This window comes from Sorex araneus, chromosome 5 (assembly GCF_027595985.1).
Source record: "Sorex araneus isolate mSorAra2 chromosome 5, mSorAra2.pri, whole genome shotgun sequence".
NCBI lineage: Eukaryota > Metazoa > Chordata > Mammalia > Eulipotyphla > Soricidae > Sorex > Sorex araneus.
In genome coordinates, this window is record NC_073306.1 from 51,056,533 (window position 1) to 51,062,815 (window position 6,283).

The window sequence follows — 6,283 nt, forward strand, 5'->3', positions numbered from 1 at the left end:
TTTTTCAAAGTGGCTGCACCAATTACATTTCCACCAGCAAGGTCTGAAGGTTCAAATTTCTCCACATCATGCATGGACAACGTTTGTTATTGTCAGTCTCTTTGATTATAGCCATCTCAGTGGGCGTGAATCTCTTTATAATCTTGATTTCCCTTGCCCTAATAACTAATAAAATTGAGCAACTTTTTATGTACTTCTTCTGGTTTCTCTTCTGTGGAGAATTGTCCATTTAATACTAGACCTTCTCAATACATTTCAGCAGTACTATCATTCACATGCAGCACATTTACATTCTATTCCAAATACAATTATTGTGATATGATGCTTCAATATAAGTAATATATATATTTTTTAGCTTTTGGGGTCACACCTGGTGGTGCTCAGGGCTGACTCCTGGCACTGCACTCAGGAATCACTCCTGTCGGTGCTCAGGGGACCATATGGGATGCTGGGAATCGAACCCGGGACGCTGCTTGCAACAAGGCAAACACCCTACCCGCTGTACTATTGCTCCAGCCCCTATAAGTAATATTTAACTATTGCAATATGATACTACAATAGGAGGCAACCATGATAAGCTCCATTTCTCAGGTGAAGGAACTGAGGTCCTGAGTAGTTCAATGATATGCTAAAGAACATACAATTTTAGAAATACCAGGACCTAAATTTTGGGGCATTTAATAAATATTCTTATGTGTTTGTCCAGGGAACTCATGAGTGGCACATTCCAAAAGGTGCTAATATAAACATGTTTGTTATCACTAGCAGGACATCCCTTAAGCCAGAGTTTACTTACTTTTCTAAAAAAGTAATTTTCGGGGCTGAAGCAATAGTACAGTGGGTAGGGCATTTGCCTTGCATGCGGCCAACCCGAGTTCGATTCCCAGCATCCTATATGGTTCCCCAAGCACCGCCAGGAGTAATTCCTGAGTGCATGAGCCAGGAATAACCCCTGTGAATCGCCAGGTGTGACCCTTAAAAAGCAAGCACTGTAGCATTGTCACACTATCGTCCTGTTGCTCATCGATTTGCTTGAGCGGGCACCAGTAACGTCTCCATTGTGAGATTTGTTGTTACTGTTTTTGGCATATTGAATACGCCACGGGTAGCTTGCCAGGCTCTGCTGTGTGGGCAGGATACTCTCGGTAGCTTGCCGGGCACTCCTAGAGGGACGGAGGAATTGAACTCTGGTGGGCCGTGTGCAAGGCAAATGCCCTACTGGCTGTGCTTATCTGGCAGGGGAGACACCACAACCCAAAAAGGAAACAAAAAAAAAAAGTAATTTTCTTTCCAATTACCAAAGGCATGCATGCTCACTGTAGAATGTTGGGGAAACAGAACAATTTCCACAGAGAAACACCAAGAAGATGGAGCCAAGGCTGTCTCCCTTCATTTTCACAACTCCAACTTGGTTTCCATCAGATCTGGGATTCACGGATCAGATAGCATACTGGCAAGCTCCAGAATTGGAGGCTGATGCCTTTAGGCAGTTTCCATGAAATAGTCTGTAGTTTGATAGCTCGGACTTTGAGTAAACAGAGAATCTGAGGCTATTACAGAAGATACACCAGGGGTGAGATCTGCCAGCTGGAACAGGTAGTTTGCTTTGAGACCTTTGTCAGGGCTTTTGAGCTTGGCCAAAACAAGAAATCGCTTCTTTTTTTTTTTTTTTTTTTTTTTTTTGGCTTTTTGGATCACACCCGGCGATGCACAGGGGTTACTCCTGGTTCATGCACACTCAGGAATTAACTCCTGGCGGTGCTCAGGGGACCATATGGGATGTTGGGAATCGAACCCGGGTTGGCCAAATGCAAGACAAACGCCCTCCCCGCTGTGCTATATCTCCAGCCCCTGAAATTGCTTCTTTAGAGTCTCAGGCAAATCATTTAATGTCCCTTAGGCCTCAATTTCTTCATGTGTAAAATGGGACTAAGCATCCTCAGCTTTTCCTTTTTTGGGGGGTTGGATAACTTGGGAATCTGTCCTGTCTATATCTGGCAGTTCTCAGGGGTTACTCCCAGCTTAGTGCTCAGGGGAACATGTGGTGTCAGGGATTGAACCTGGGCTTCATGCAAGCCAAGCATGGGATCCAAACCTTTGAGCCCACACAACCTTAACTTGCCTAGTAGCAGGGAACACTCTATCCACTCCCTACAGTGTCTGCAGCGCTACAACCTCTGGTTCATTTGCAGAATGTTTGCTCTTTGCTAGGAGGCTCTGGGTCTGAGATCTTTGTTCAAACTACAAATTAGCCAGGTCAGTGCCTTAGGAGACAGAGATCTGAGTTCAGATATTGATTTCATCTTTAACCAGCCCTTGGTCAAGTCCCTTTACATGTTTTAGCTTGTTTTCTCATCTGTCCAAATTATGTACCTGTGTTGTGGGGGAGTTGGGAGGTTTCAGTCTAATCGCGTGTGTGAAAGGCATAGCTGGGTGTTCTACACTGAGAGGGTGGCACGGTTATTCCCATCATCATTTGCCATGGCCCACTGAGAGTGCCTGAAACTCTTTGAGGGTGGGGGAAGAGCACAAAGTTGAGGACAAATCACAGGTCCCCTTCCCAAAGTCTGAACTTTATTTACATGTCTGATTTAAGTCTCTCTCTCTCTCTCTCTGCCACATCTGGCAGTGCCTTGAGCTTATTCTTGGTTCAGGGCTCAGGGATGACTCGTGGTGATGCTCAAGGTACCATATAGGGTGCCAGGAATTGAACCTGGCTTGGCCACGTGCAAGGCAAGTACCCTGCCCACTGTGCTGTCTCTCTGGCCCTCTCTTTGCTCACGTCACACCATCATTTGAGTTGCACCTTAAAAATGGTTCAGATGTGAACATAAAGTTATGGAGGGAAGGAAGACCTTGTGAATTTGGAGCCAGGGAAGGAAAATATATAGCTTATATATATATATATATATATATATATATATATTTGGTTTTTGGGTCACACCTGGCAATGCACAGGGGTTACTCCTGGCTCTGCACTCAGGAATTACTCCTGGCGGTGCTCAGGGGACCATATGGGATGCCGGGATTCGAACCCAGGTTGGCCGCGTGCAAGGCAAACGCCCTACCCGCTGTGCTATCACTCCAGCCCTAGCTGAGATATATTAAGTGGCTACATTCCAACCGTTGGGGGATATTAAAGCCAACACTTGTTGACTCCTCAGGGAATAGAAAGGTCACGTTTGCCTTTTCCATTTCAAAGGTGAGAAAATGAAGGTTCACAGTGATCTACAGACCTAAGCACGATGCCAGAAAGAGATGAAGCTAGGCTTCAAGTTCAGGGACACCTCTCTCAGGAATTAGTCAGTTCCCAGGCAGTGAAACTCTAAAGCCAGCCCAGCTGCCCGAAACTCCCGCAGAGAGCTGGCTCTCGGCCCCCTTGCTGGCTCCTTCTTTGGTCTCAGCCCCACCCTGCCACCCCCATTACTCTTCCTGGCCCCAGGGCCCGGCTCCTTCCTCAAACCTGCTCTGCCACAATTCCTTCCAGATTCCCTCATCTGTAAAATGGGGATAATAACAGAGCTTGTCTCAGAAGGGCGTGTGTGGTGAGGATCAGAGGAGATGTCCAAGGGCTCAGGAGCGGCGTGTAGCAGGTTCTCAGACTACTGGCATCATCCCTGCCACCATGATTCTAATAATGTCTGAAGTCCTGTGAGATCAGTCCCGTGGGAGCAATGTTTGTGTTTCCTCCAACCTTCAATGGTGGAGGAACCAGGGGGAACAGAGGAGCAAAAGCCTGTCTAGAGGGGCCGGAGCGATAGCACAGCGGGTAGGGCGTTTGCCTTGCACGCGGCCGACCCGGGTTCGATCCCCGGCATCCCATATGGTCCCCCAAGCACCGCCAGGAGTAGTTCCTGAGTGCAAAGCCAGGAGTAACCCCCTGAGCATCGCTGGGTGTGACCCAAAAAGCAAAAAAAAAAAAAAAAAAAAAAAGCCTGTCTAGAGCTGTTCAGGCAGCAGGTGGATGGTAGCACGTGAACTGTGGCTTCCTGGCCATCTGATTTCAGGGCCACTCTTTGTTGGGAAGAGAAGTGAACCACAAAATCAATACAAAATCAATATTTGTGACTCACCTTCTGCATATCAGGCCAAGACCTAGATGTTGAGGAGCATCAGAAACAGAACATTCTGAGAGAGCACTGAGAGAAGAGAGAGAGAGAGAGAGAGAGAGAGAGAGAGAGAGAGAGAGAGAGAGAGAGAGAGAGAGAGAGAGAGAGAGAGATCAATTCCTGGACAGCTGAAGGAGTTTATTTATTTACTTTTTGCTTTTTGAGTCACACCTGGTGATGCTCAGGGGTTACTCCTGGCTCTGAACTCAGGAATTATTTCTGGTGGTATTTATGGGACCCTATGAGATGCTGGGATTCAAACTTGGTTCATCTTCTTGCAAGGCAAACACCCTATATGCTGTACTATCGCCCCAGCCCACCTGAGGGAGTCACAGAGATAGTACAGGGGTTAAGTCTCTTGCCTTGAATGTGGTTGACTCTTATTCCATTCCCTGGCACCATGCATGGTCTCCTGAGAACTGCCAGGGGTCATCCTGAGCACAGAGACAGAAATAAGAAAGAGAGAGAGAGAGAGAGAGAGAGAGAGAGAAAGAAAGAAAGAAAGAAAGAAAGAAAGAAAGAAAGAAAGAAAGAAAGAAAGAAAGAAAGAAAGAAAGAAAGAAAGAAAGAAAGAAAGAAAGAAAGAAAGAAAGAAAGAAAAGAAAGACCTGGGAATCAAACCTGGGTGGGCTGCGTGCAAGGCAAATGCCCTAGTCACTGTGCTATTGCTCCAGCCCCTGCACGTTCCTCTTGAAACAAACTCTTTCGAGACCTTTACATCCCTTATCTCCTAAGATTTTTCTACAATCCTATGAAATGGTTATTATTAGGAATGAGGACCTGGAGGCTCAGAGAGTTTACAGACATTGTCTGGAGTCACACAGTGAAGTGGCAGAGCCTGGCTTTGAAAGAAGTCTGTTGACTGTAAAGCCTGGATTTTTAGTCATTGCATTATTCCTACTTCATCCTCCCCATCTGAGATGAGGATCAGGCGTTAAGCTGGGCACCAACTCTGAAAGGCTGTGAATTCCACACTCAGACTTATGTAAAATCACACAGCACTAGGCAGGAATCAGCAGGCCTGGAATTTAGCAGCAGTTTCTAGCAGCTCTGCCACTTATAAGTCAAACCTGGCATCTTTAAACCGGAGAGATAAGAAGTGTAAGTGACTTGTCAGCAGTGAATTTTTTTTCTTGTTTTTTTGGGGTCACACCCTGCTGTGCTCAAGTCTTACTCCTGACTCTGTGCTCGGGGATCCTTTCTGGCAGCGCTGAGGAACCATATGGGAGGCCAGGGTTGAACCTGGGTTGGCCAAGTTCAAGGCAAGCACCCTACCCGCTGTACTACCTCTCCACCCAAGTAATGAAGATTTTGAATGGGAGAGGGAGACTCTTACGACAAAAATGTTATTTAGGAGAAAACTGGAGATACACAAATATTTACTGGTTGGGGTTCTAGGAACAGACTGAACAAGAGAGAGCTCTGTGTTCTGGACCCCCCTACTCCTCACTTCCAACCCAAGCAGGGCACAGCTTGGGAGACTGGAGGGAAAACTTTTACAGGAACAAACAAGGGTCTTTTAAACTTTCCTGTAACAAATAAGAGAATGAGGAGGTACTTTCATGGTAGCAAACAACTGGCCTTGCCACACTGGTGGCCAGTTCTCAGGTCTGCTAGTCTCTGTGACTTTGGGCAAGTGACTTTGCCCAAAAAATGTCCATTTTTTTCCATGAAGACCACTTCTCTTGGGCTAGAGAGATAGTGCTTGCCTTGCATACAATAGACTCCTGTTCCGTCCCTGGCTCTATCACCAGGAGTGATCCCTGAGCACTTAACCAGGAGTAATCCCAGAGCACAGCCGGGAGTGTTCCCAAAACCAAACCAAACCAAACAATCAAAACAAACAAAATAGACAACCAAAAACTTTTTCCTCTTGGGGCCAGAGAGATAGCTCAGCGGACTGAGGGCATGCAACGCTTGCTCTGCATGCAGGTTTGGGTTAGATACTGGCAGGGATGGGTTCAGAGCACCAGAAGCAAAACCTAACAAAGTTGGGCGTAGCCCTTGTGCACCAACCCCTCCCCCCAAATCCAACATAAATAAGCAAAAGATTATTCCTATTCCTATGGTTATGGGTTAAAATAAACAATACAGGGCCAAAGTGATAGTACAGGCACTTGCCTTGCACTGACTCAGATTCAATCCAGGGCATCCCATCTGGTATCCCAAGCCTC